At 40.0% G+C, this 13,521-nt stretch overlaps 1 pseudogene; it reads right to left on the bottom strand.

Moving 5' to 3' along the window:
* Positions 1 to 11,119: 11,119 nt before the first annotated feature.
* On the bottom strand, positions 11,120 to 13,176 carry LOC121036633 (enhancer of rudimentary homolog; annotated as a pseudogene).
* Positions 13,177 to 13,521: the final 345 nt, after the last annotated feature.

Here is a 13,521-nt window from a genome sequence, read left to right on the forward strand (position 1 = left end):
TTCCTTTAGATAGAATTAAATGTAGTCTGAAGCCTTCTGTATGCTGGTTGGCAGGAAGTCTACTGTCAGCATTCTTAGACCTCCCTTATCTCAGTCTTTGGGGCCTAAGAGAGAAAATAATTTTCTAAGCACAAATAGCTACTTGATGTTAAGGGACTCAGGAGATGTCTGCCTGGTTTAGTCCTGGGGACCCTGGAACATGCCCTGAGGCCAAAGGCCCAGACTCCTGCAGGATAATAGCCCCTCTCCGGTGAGGTCCTGTACCCTCTCCCTTGTGCGAGGGGTAGACTCAGGACCATTTCTGTGAGGGCTTCTCAGAAGCTGCCCTAGTGTTGGGTTTCTCTCCCTCCTGCTAGTTTCTTCTCCCTTCTTTATCCCCCTGTCATGTTTGCAAAGGCTCTTCCCCTTTACCCTACAGTAGGATTGCCAGATTTAGCAAAAAAAAAAAACAAAATGGAAGAAATCACCCAGTTAAACTTGGATTTCAGCTAAACAATGAATAACTTTTTAGCATAAGAATATCCCTTGTAATACTGGAGATATATTTACACTGAAAAAAACTACTACTTATCTGCAGTTCACATTTAACCAGGCACCCTGTATTTCTCTTGCAGCTGTACCCTAAGAGCTCCTGCTTTTGAAAGATCCAGAAATAGAAGTTGTGTGTAGGATTGGGTCTTTTCAGTGCATATCTTCAGTGAGGTAGAAAGAACAGCCTGGATACTTAGGAAGATGCAGGGGAAAACCCAGCCTGGACAAACACAAAATATATCCATAAGTGATCCTCTTATGCTCATCATTATGTTCATCATCCTCAGCATTGCCCATGGTGAGTTGTTGCTTAAGAGTCAATCCCCCTGGGGAAAGCAATATTAATGGATCCTTTCCTGAGTATAGTGTTAATTAAGATAAAGGAAAAGGAGAGACAAGCAAGCACAGGAAGTCTGCAGGCCGAGAAAGTGGAATAGGAAGCAAGGGGACGAGGTACAGAGAGCTTAGGGTTAGAAGGGCGGCCTCACACCTCACACCTTCACTAGTTGGCCTGATGTGGGGCATCATGCAGCACACAACAGACGAACTAACACAGACCTGATTCCAATCAACTTCCAGCACTGCCACCACCACCTCCAAGCCATGTAGCCTGGGCAAGTCACCAGACTTGTCTCTGCAGCTCAGACCTCTCTCGTGAGAATCAAGCCCAGATGTACTCTTGAATGTTTCATAGGTGCCCCAGAGTTGACATTTGCAAATGTGAAGTCCTCCTCTTCCTCTCCAGACCTGCTCTTTCTGTGTTCTCTGTGACATCACCATCTGCCCAGGCATCCAGGAGGGACACCTACCTGTCATTCTGGACCTGGCAGGGAAGACTTCTCCCTGGTGGTTGCCAGGTGGGTCAGGTTCATGTGGCTGGCTGTGCGTGTGTCCCCTGCCTCTTTCATTGCTATCAAAGGTGAGGACTTCTCAGATAGGAGATACTTTTTCCAGGAGGACAAGGCCACTTGGGGGGTGGCCAGAAGGAAGAAGAAATGTCTTTTCTGTACATTTGGGAGAAAATTGAATTAAATGCATTCTTGTACCTTTTATAATGACTTTGTGATTATCCCCTCTACCTTTTTCTTTCTTTTTTTTCAAACATCAAAGATTTTTTTTTAATTGAAGAATAATTGACATATAACATTATATTAGTTTCAGGTGTACAATATAATGATTTGCTGTTTATATATATTGTGAAATCATCACCACAGTAAGTCTAGTTAATATTCAATCTTCCTTTTCTTCAAGTGACATTAATGAGTCTCTGTTCCTGTCTATCAAAATAACTTAATAAACAGATAATCATTTTACTTTCTTTTTCTCAATGGATATTTTACCAGGAGATGTGGAATAAATAAAATTAGGGAGGCAGGGAATATACTAGGGGATACTTACACCCTGAGAAACTTCTTGTTTTATTTGGAACTCAAAAATACATGTCAGAATATACCACAGTGGCAATTCCTCAATGATACCCAATGATCAGTTATTTTAAATGAATCCATTGAGATTTGAGTCTAACAGAACAAGGTAAGAAAGCATCTGAAAATAATTAACTAATCTTCTCTACTCTTGAAATACCTTCTCTTCCCCAGGAAAGAGGAAGGAAGCCAAATAATAGGGGAGTGGATGAGAAAGTACAATAGTACTTCATGGTTCCCACTTGGAACGATAAAAAAATCATTCATAATCACACATCCTTTCCAAGTTGTTTCATGGTAAGGAATATGGCCAAAGGATTGGAGGAAAAGCAGAGTCATTAGCCAAGTTTGAAAAATGGTGAAATTGTTGTGAAAAAGGGGGGAAATCTCATTTTAATAATCACAGAGAAATACAACTTAAGTGAATCATTTCAGAATTAATCCAGCCCAGGTAAGGGAGAGGTTCAAATAGCCTGAAGCAATGAGTTAATTTGTTACAAAATCACCTTTGGGGGAAATACCCCCCCCCCCCCACACTGTATATATATTTTTATGAATTTATGTATATGAAATGATATCTATTTAAAATATATATTGCTGGCACTTAAAGTTTTGACACTCTTCAAACAAAAATCAGATTTAGAATTAAGTATGGATCCTCATCCAATGATGCTAGGCACCTGATAAATTTGATAGGATTTGAATGTAGAAGGCCAGTGTTTTCTGTCTTTTGAGTTCCACCAAAATCCAGTCCATATATTTGTGTGTGTAAGTGCTTATGATTTTTTCCTTTATAGTTTGCAATCATTCCACTCTGCTTGTGCCTCTCAGATCATTAGCCAGAGAAGTAGTCTGGAGTTGATAGCTGCCATTCCAATACTGGATCATAGCCAGAAATGGTTAGTGAATTTAATGAAGATGTAGCTTAAGAAACTGTTTATTGAGTGTCTACTAAGTCTTAAGTACCTTCTTTATGACAATCTGCTAGTTCAGAATTTTATCTATTTTATAGTCAGGAAATAAAGTTAAGTCACTTACTCAGGGTCACATTTTTTATTTTATCTTATTCTATTCATTTTAATTCCAGTATAGTTAACATACAGTGTTATATTAATTTCAGGGATATAATATAGTGATTCAACAATTCTATACATTACTCACTGCTCATCATGATAAGTGTACTGTTAATACTCTTCACCTATTTCACCCATCCCCCACCCACCTCCCCTAGGTAACCATCAGTTTGTCTCTATAGTTAAGAGTCTGTTTTTTGGTTTGTCTCTTTTTTTTCCTTTGTCCATTTGTTTTGTTTTTTAAATTCCACATATGAATGAAATTGTATGGTATTGGTCTTTCTCTGACTGATTTATCTCACTTAGCGTAATATTCTCCAGATCCATCAGTGTTGTTGCAAATGGCAGGATTTCATTCTTTTGTATGGCTGAGTAATATTCCATTGTGCTTGCACAATGGCATCCCATTGTACCTCAAAGTGAGTAAGTCAGAAATCAGTTCCTTAGTGCCAAACATGAAAGCCCATGATCTTTCCCTGTCAAGTGATGATGTGTGTAAGTGGTTAGGAACATGGACTCTGGAGCATGACTCAGTTTGAATCCTGCTTCTGTTGCTTTCTAGTACGGACAAAATTACATAACTTCTGTGTTCAGTTTCCTTATCTGTAAAATGGGAGTAACATTTTAAAATTACTTAATAAGGCTATTAAAAGTGTTAAATAATTATATATGCACATTAATGTATAGAAATGATTTTACATACATATATATACACACATACACATGTACACACACACACACACACACACACACACATATATATATATACACATAAATATATGAGTATATATGAAGTGTTTGTTTCCCCCATCCATTGTAAGACCCCAGTCTGTGTTGGTTGCTGTCATTATTGTTATTCTACACTTGAGCAAGGGATTCAAACTTTGACTCTTTCATGCTCAGGAAGCTGTTAGCTTACTATCAGTTGCTCCAGGGGCTGGTTGGTTCCCAATCAGCAGCAACTGTTCCAACACTTCCTTTATTCTCTTGCTTCTAAATGGAGAATTCCCCGGGGTATGGTTGCTCATCAAACTCAGTCAAGATTTTTCCCAAATGCTTTTTGGGCTCCAGAGAACTGACAAGCCCATGTTTACTTTCCAGATTATTTGGGAAAAGTCTGTGAGCCTGGTGAGGGTAGGCTGGCTTTTCGCTTAGAACTACCTCATCCAAAATTCATAGATATATTTTCCTTCTGGGAAATATAACTTACTTGATTCTAGTGTCCAAAATACAACTTCTCTGAATGCCTCCCACCATGGTGCCTGAGTGAGGGGCTTTCCACCTCAGAATGAGGTCATAAAGATGCAATTATTCTTCTCCACAGAGTTGACTCTACCAGGTTCATTTACAAAGTTACTCAGCTGTGACTTGGCCACTTAAATAACTCTGTTGCCTAAAGATATCCCTTGCTGCAGCCTTTTACCTCCAAGAATCATGTTCATGTTACAGAGAAACACAAATATAAGCACGTTCTGCACCAGCAGTGTTACAGAGCCATATTTTGTCAGTCGTAAATTATAACTGGTCTTGGGTAGGAGGTAGTCAACAATTCTATATTCTGTGAAAGGATTTTATGAGAGATATTAGACCCTCATAATTTGGAAGTCTCATATGCTAGTTGTATTTTGTTCTGGCAGATTTTAGAAGCAAACAATTCTCTGGATGCCTGAAAGTAATGCCTGGGTTTCTGTTTTTACATATTTAAGCTATGCATTTAGATACAATTCAAGCATTCCAGAGTGTTAACGGTGTTTACAAAGGAAACTGCCAGAGGCAAATTCAGGCAGTTCCTTAAATTAATAATGCTTTTGTTCGCAGTCCAATTTTTCCTTCCAGTTCTGCTAGATCCAATGTTCATTTTCTCCATTTATTCAGGGGATAATGATGACAATTTCCATTTACACATTGCATTTCATCTGGAAGGCTCACTCTCTTTCACAGTGTCTGCCACTTTCTGCATGGCAACAGAAAATGCAAACTGCATCATCCCAGTCATTGGTCAGTGAGGATGAGAAGCCCAAAAGCAAATACTGAAAGAAAGGCCCTCAAAAGAAAGGCAAGATGCGCAGAAGGAAACTCAATATGTTGCCATGTTTCCTTAGAAGAAGAGGGGCCTGGCTCCAGAGGCAGAGTGTTCCCTCTGGTAACCACCCATGCACCTTTGTAGGAATAATTAGTGCCCTTGAATGAGCGGCTTGGAGCTAGTCAGTTCCACATTTAAGTCCTTGACCTATCACTTCTTCCTCGAATGTCTTTAGGCAAATCATGTGACCTCTGAGACTTGGTTTTTGCATCCATAATGGGGGTATATTAATTTCTACTTTCGAAGGTTGTACTATGTTGGATAAGTAAAGTATGTTATAAGGGGTTAGCAAATGATCATCAGTATTTACTTTCTGATGATTACTAGTACTGTTATAATTATCATAGTCACTAATGTCTGTACAATTGCATCTGACAGGTGCTATAACCTTCCAAGGGGCCACCCATGCTTTGCCTGGCTCCACCTGCCTGAGATTTAGTCACACCAATGAAAACAATCTTGAGGTTCACACAAAAAAGAGAGGGGTATTATCACCCAAAGGCCTAAATATAAAGCCCTTTGAGGGCCAAGGAAAGTATCTGGTGTTCTATTAGCATGGGCTCTAACACAAATACTTTAGGCAGTATTTTATTTATTTATTCATTTATTTATTCATTCATTCATTTATTTATGAGGGGACAGGAGGGGCGGAGAGTGGGAGAGAGAATCTCAAGCCGGCCCCATGCTGTCAGTGCAGAGCCCGACTCGGGGCTTGATCCCATGAACTGTGAGATCATGATCTGAGCCAAAATCGAGTTCAGATGCTAACTGAATAAACCACCAGCCACCCCTAGACAGTATTTTAGATACAAATTTTATTGTGCATAAAAGTCATCTGGAGGATTTTTAAAAATACAGGTTGCATGGGGCGCCTGGGTGGCTCCGTCGGTTAAGCGTCCGACTTCGGCTCAGGTCACGATCTCATGGTCCGTGAGTTCGAGCCCCGCATCGGGCTCTGGGCTGATGGCTCAGAGCCTGGAGACTGCTTCTGATTCTGTGTCTCCCTCTCTCTCTGACCCTCCCCCGTTCATGCTCTGTCTCTCTCTGTCTCAAAAATAAATAAATGTTAAAAAAAAAATTAAAAAAAAATACAGGTTGCAGAGCCCTGTCCTAGAGTTTCTGATACAGTAGGTTCTGAATTATTCAATCCAATAATTTGAATTTCTAAATAGTTCCCAGGTGGTGCCGATGCTTCTGGTGTGGGAACTACACTTTGAGAACCCCTGTGTGTCCAGTAGCTAATTATTATTTGGAAGCCATAGAGAGCCTAATCTGCAGAGAGTGTTTTCTTTTGGGGCCTAGAGGGTCCAGCAGAGGGGGGGGGGGGCATTTAAGGTGAAGTCAGGGATAGGTTGAACACTTGCAGAAGATGAAGACCAAAGGATAGGATGGGCTTTGAGACCCCGTGCACCAAGTGCACAGCACAGGCCGACACGCTTTTGGGTTGGTTTCTCTCCTTTCTCCTGGTTCCCTCTCTCTTTAATGACTCTTACTCCCATGGGTTTTCTTTTCTTCCACCAAGTCACCTCCAGTTAGGCCTGATGAAGAGACATGGAGAGAGGGTTTCAGGTAGTGGAAAAAGCATGGCATCATGGCCTGGAAGTTGGATTCGAGGAGCTAAAAGCAGTTCAACTTGTCTGGAGCCTCAGGTACAAAGAGATTCAAGTTTGGGAGAACGTTTGGACAACACAGCAGAAGTCAGCTCATGAATTGAACCTGATCCTAAGTACTGTGGGAAGCTACTGCAGGGTATCAATCAAGGGAGTGACACTAGCTGATTTGTAATTTCAGGCTCACCCTGCCAACACTGTGGGAAATTGACTGGAGGGGACTGAACCAGATGGGGATACCAGAGAAGTGACTCCTGTAGGTGTCTGGGCATGAGGCTGTGGTGGCCTGGACCAGGGTAAAGCCAGGCAGGAAGGGAAAGACTCCTTGAGTCCCTATTTAACTGTAACAAACTTATTGGACCATTTTTGTCATTTATTCCAGGAGTTTCTTCCAGTGGCTCCCATACTTTAATACACTAACAAGTGTATTTCAGAATCACCTGGAGGGCTTATTAAAACACAGCCATATGAATTTCTGTTTCAGTGTGTGGGGGTGAGGCCTGAGAATTCCCATTTCTAACAAGCTTCCGGGGGATGAGGATGCTGCTGGTCCAGGGACCACACATTGGCGACCACTGATTTATTCCTACCTTTTTTATGAAGAGGAAAGTAGCCATGGGCCTTTCCAGCCGATAGAGTCCTCAGCTTTTGGTAACCAGAATCTTGGTGTTTAAGTGAAACATTGAGTCAGCTTGCTGAGATCCTACCCCTCAGCGTCTGCGTTAGCTCACCAAGCTCTCTCAGGCTCAACTAATTTGTCTTCATGAACCATCAGCGTTGCCCTGACTTTTCCAACAACTGCTTCATCTGAGGCTTCACTTGGCTCCTATAGGAAGTGGAATCTGCTCATTCCCAAGTGATTCCAATTAACTCACTCCCTGAGTGAATGACTTGAATAAATCAGCATGACTGTGATGTTTTATTTATTTAAAGATTCTGAGCTTTTTTACCCCACAATCCTATGGTAAACAAGGACACACCAAAACACAGCCATGAGTTAAAAAATGTTTCTTTATTCCAGGAGTTGATCCTTTGTTCTCTCTTTCCATATTCCTTTAATGCTCACAGATGGCCAACCTTTTCTGATTTTAATTTTGGCAAGGGCCCTCTTGCCCCATGCAGGATCACATTAAACATGCTTTGATGATGAGACGAGAAAGTAAAAATTAACTGCAAGGTTGCCTTCCTGGTCTGTTATTAACAGGTTGTCCTTCCTTTGGAAGCATTAGCAAAGTATTCATCAGTTAGAGGCCTTGTCTGTTTCTTCCTTTTTTTCCTTCTAGATCCAGTCCTTCCAGGCTAGTTTTTCTGGAATTTGAAATTGCTTGTCAATGTGGTTACCACATCTACCACAGTGAACCCACATGCTTTCCACGTGTCCTCCAGAGACATGCCGGCTATCGGCTATCGGAGGCCCTGCTGTACCTTCAGCTCCCTGTGGGATCAAGCACCTCAGTCACACAGTGACTTTAGGACCTGAGAGTGGATTCCTCAAAGCACTCCTCTGGCATTGACTAACAGGCAGGGAGAGGGGAGGGGAGAGAGCCACAGAGGAAAATAAAATGTTAGCACTCCTTTGTTCTGCACAGCAGTCAAGGCTGCCTTCCCAGTCCCTGAGGGGAGGAGACCAGGATTCAGAAGAGAAGAGTAATTGAGGAGGAGACACAGGGCAAAGGTGACTTCAGAACTGAGCCTGAGAAAACCTTACACCACCCATTATAGTGCTGTCAAGTAGTCAGGAAGGAGAGGACTGAGGGATTTGGAGGGAGGAACCTTGGTTCAAGAGGACTTCTTTCAGGCATCACTCCCTGTGCAATGTGTGGGTGTGTTCCCTCAAGTGGAGTTTATAAAACAAATCACTTAGAGTCAATCTAGTTTCCCCATTGAGTTCATTATTAAAATTATTTTACAATGTAATTTTATGGCATAAATGTATTTTCACATATTTATATGATACATACTTAAATATATATTTGTACTATATATCTATATTGACACTGTAATATAAGCATATTTATAAATGATTCTGATGGAGATTACTTTTATAAGTTATATAAATCATTCTAATGAACAAAGTAAGATTTTTTTTTAAAGTTTATGTATTTGTTTTGAGAGAGAGTGAGAGAGATCTGTGTGCAGGGAAGGAGCAGGGAGAGGGAGAGGGAGAGAATCCCAAGCAGGCTCTGCACTGTCAGCATGGAGCTCGATGTGGGGCTTGAACTCATGAACCCTGAGATCATGACCTGAGCCAAAACCAAGAGTAGGGCACTTGACCGACTGAGCCACACAGATGAGGGAAGGGATCAAACTGATGACTGGACATTTGAAACAATTGGATGGGATTTTATTTTTCACATTTGCCTTGTCTTTGTTCCTACAATCTAATCCTTTAATGAGAGGATCCATCCTCCCCCTGTACAACTGATTGAGGTTATTTATTTCATACTTAGAAGCCCCCTCCTTCCATATTTACATTGGGCATTTACAATGCTGAAATGTATCTCCTAATCTTTTGTCTAATTTGAGTGTAGAAGGCATATGTATATATTTTTTATTGATTTGGATCTCACAAGTTTAGAATTTGTGAATCTTCAGAGGGTCACTTTTAGAGAAATAAAATTCACTTAATACTTTATCGAGATAGGGTTGTGAAATGTTTATCCACTTAAGAGAACAAAGCAGCTTTAAGAACTTTGGGAACACCCATTTAAAAAGAATTAATTGCAATTTAAGGCATATCACTACAGTTCAGGCTGAATATTTGCTGTGCTTGTCAAAAAATACTTTCTGTAAGGGTCTAGTACACCTCACCTTTAGCCTAGGTTGAATTATGTAGACTAGTTGAAGGTGATAAAAGCATATGACAGTGATTTTTTTCCTGCCACGGATTTTCCCCAATTCAGTCTGGCTTTTTTCCATTGTGTCTGAGTTAGAAAGGTTTGACTGCATTGCAATATTCGATAGTCCTGGTTTACAATACTACACTTTACCAATAGGTGTCACTGTCTAACACATGATATATTCAAACAAAATTCTTACATGTAGAGTTCCAGGTTCCATAATCCTGATCAATTCTGTACTTTATCGTGGGGAAGGGTAGACACTTTGAGCCTTAAATTTCTGTAAAGCAACGACTACAGAGGCTGGTGGGAGCTGAGGAAGCGTTTTAGCTATTTCAGGGAGAAGTTACGTGCACTGCAGAGATCTTGAACAACCCCCAGCCCCTCCCCAGCATTCAGAGATCTGTCACCAGCTGACGATCCAAGTACCTTTTAATGATTGCTTGTTGAGGTTTGCTTTATTTATTTATTTCTCACTTAGGCAAGGCCTTCAAATAATAGTGGAGGGTCAATTAATTCAAAGTCTGTTCAGGGTTCAGAAAGGTTTTTGTCCTGCTACACATAACTGAGTCAGGATACCCCTGCTCAAGGTTTTCATCTTTGTCCTATATCAGTGGTGATGTGTAGACAGGTGTTCTGTGATAAATTAAGGAGTTGGCCTTGAACGCTTGATTTACCTTTCCAATTTACCTATTGGAAAGAGAGAAGGGAATCACTGTTGGGTCAAATTCTCTGCCTGAAGAGTTGAAGGCCTAAGTAGACTTTCTTCTCCATGATACAAGAGAAAAAGTGGCATTTTCCAGTTTCAGTAAACCTTTTGGAAAAGTTCTTTTTTCTTCAGCTGCTTTTTGAAAAATAAAATTGTTACGGAAGTTTTGAGCATACATAAAATTAGAAGAAATAGTAGGATAAATCTCCATATGCTTGTTTCCCTGATTCATCTATTATCAGCACATGGTGGGCCCTATTTTATCCACACCGTCTCTCCTATGCCTTACCCCTATCTGTTGGATAACTTGAAGTAATAGTAGACACAATATTACTTCACTCCTAAATATTTCAGTATGTATCTCTAAGAGATGAGACACTATTTTTTTTAAATCACTATTACAGCTTACCCCCACTCAAAAAACTACTTAACATGATTTCTTCTTAAAAAAAAAAACAAAACCCTAAAGAACATTTTTTTTTTTCACTAAGACCTGATCTTGAAGATACAATGAAACTGTCACCACTCCCACCCCAACTTGAACAAGGGTTAGTATGGTGAATGTTATAAAGCAGATATGAATAGTTTGAAGGACTGGAACCAGTATTCACTGACAAAAATCAACTTCTGTCTATATTATTAAAAGGTTTATGTTAAATAAAAGTTGGGGGCAAGGGGCCATGGGGATTTCAGATTGACCAAGGTCCTCCCATTTCATCGAATACATTCAATTCTGGCTAGAGTGTACACAATGGAAACAGGATTCCTAGAACACAAAACTTCCCCTGCAGCACACTAGACATACCTGTGTTCCAAGCCCACCCCCAACCCCCAATGCCTCCTACTCAACTATTTCCTGGCATGTTGGAACTGCTGACAAGGGAGCATGTAGATTTTCTCTTTAATCCAGTCCTTGTTATGAGGTTGGCATGCCTGGGTATTAGCTCTGCAAACAAGGCAGCTGAGGTCTGCCAGATCATCGATAAAATCAACTGACTGATATCATATGTGATAGAGGGGCTGTTGGGATTCATTCTCTTCAGATGCTCTTCATAATTTTACAAATGCATTCAATGCCTTCATTCACAGATTCAAAGGTAAGTTCTGCCTTCTGGCCTCTTGGTAGGCTGTACCGGCAAAATGGTGTGAGACGTGGCCCCAACCAAACTCTTTCTGCTGCTGCTGCGGACGCCACCACTACATGAAACACTATTTCTTTAATATCATTAAATACACTTTCAGTATTCACCAAGTTTACCTTATTTTTCCATAACATTTTTTTTTAATTTTTTTTTCAACGTTTATTTATTTTTGGGACAGAGAGAGACAGAGCATGAACGGGGGAGGGGCAGAGAGAGAGGGAGACACAGAATCGGAAACAGGCTCCAGGCTCTGAGCCATCAGCCCAGAGCCTGACGCGGGGCTCGAACTCCCGGACTGCGAGATCGTGACCTGGTTGAAGTCGGACGCTTATCCGACTGCGCCACCCAGGCGCCCCTCCATAACATTTTTTAAACTGACTTGTTTGAATGAGAATTCAAATAAAGTCCATGTATTGCATTTGGTGTTTCCTAAAATTCTTTAAATCTATAAATTTTCTCCTCCCTCTTTCTCCTTTTTAATGCATTTATTTGTTGAAGAAACTGGATCTTGTGTCTTATAGCATATCCTACACTCTGGGATTAGATGATTTCATCCCTGTGGTGTCATTTGACATGTTTGTCTGTGTATTTCCTTTGTGTATTTCCTGTAAACTGGTAGTTACATGTAGCTAAGATCCTTGATCATATTCAAATTCAATGTTTTGGTTGGACATTTCATAAGTGTTGCTGTGGACTCACTATTGTATCACATCAGAGGCATCTGATGCTTGACACACTTTCTTTTCATTGTATTTTATCTTATTTTATTTTTTGTTATGTTAAGATTGACTGGAGGTTTCAGATATTTTCAGCCTGACCCATGCATCATTTCCCAGATGGTTTTAGCAACCCTGGATTAGCTATTATTTCATTAGGGGCCACAAAAGATAGATATTTTAATTTAATCATTCATTTTGTAATTACTAAGTGGAATTCTTCTATAGAGAAGAATTACTTTTCATCAATTATTCGATTACACTAGAATCTAGTTAGTACACGAACGGTGGGATAATTTATCCCCCTTTAGAAAATCTTAGAATGAGAGGTTCATGCCCTAATAAACCTTCAAATGGAACCACCGATTTTTTAAAAATATATCATTATAACCTCATAGATTTTTTTTTTAACTTGGCGTGACATGTATCATATGTTTGTATTTTTTTTTTAATTTGAGTGTACTTGACACATTGTGTTCATTAGTTTCAGTGCACAAGGCAAGAAATAACAAGTTTTGGGTAGGATGTGGAGAAAAAGGAACCCTGGCACTCTGTTGGTGGGAATGTAAATTGTTACATCCACTGTGGAAACCAGTATGACCTCATAGATTCTTAAAAAACATACCTGATTTAATTCATTATAGTTATTATGCTTTTTGATGCACAAACTATCTCATCTTTGGCCAGTGGGAGTCCCTTTCACTTGGCTCCTATTATCTCTTGACATGACCTCAGTGAATGTGGATAGCTTCTTTGCTTTCTCATATGACAGGATGTTGTAGGCTTATATTGATTTGTTGCACCAGACCTGGAATCAGCCATCTTGCTGAGGATTTCAGCGTTGATTATTATTATTATTATTATTGTTATTTAGAAATGGTATTTAGAAACCACTATCTGGACACTAGGGACACTCCTTGTCACTGAGTGAGTTATTGCTAACTAGACTTTCTAGTTATTGCTTCTAGAAGAGTTAGGTAATAATTTTTTAAAAATTATACCATGAGTATATTTTAACTTGGTTGAAATGGAAGTCTACAAACCTCATTGTTCCGTATTTCCTTTAACCACGCTTCAGGATTTTATAAGATTCAGCTTAGGGAAAATTGAGTTCATGATATTTAGTTGGGTTTACTGAGTTATATCTATGTGATTTTTCAGTCACTATTGTGTAGTTAAGCCACTGCTGGCCATCAGTGTATGAATGCCCTCTATGGTTCCTGGAAACAGAAATATGGATAGTAGAGTAAAAGCTAGGCATGCAATGCATGGAACTGGAAGCTGATCTCTGGAAAATTCGTTCAGTCATCAGATGCTTTTAATTGTTAGTGGACAATTTGGTTCTCATCAAAATCTATTTTCAATGGAAGTGCTGTGCTGTCCAGGAATATAT

This window comes from Herpailurus yagouaroundi, unplaced genomic scaffold, assembly GCF_014898765.1.
Source record: "Herpailurus yagouaroundi ecotype Mexico unplaced genomic scaffold, PumYag 163, whole genome shotgun sequence".
NCBI classification, from domain to species: domain Eukaryota; kingdom Metazoa; phylum Chordata; class Mammalia; order Carnivora; family Felidae; genus Herpailurus; species Herpailurus yagouaroundi.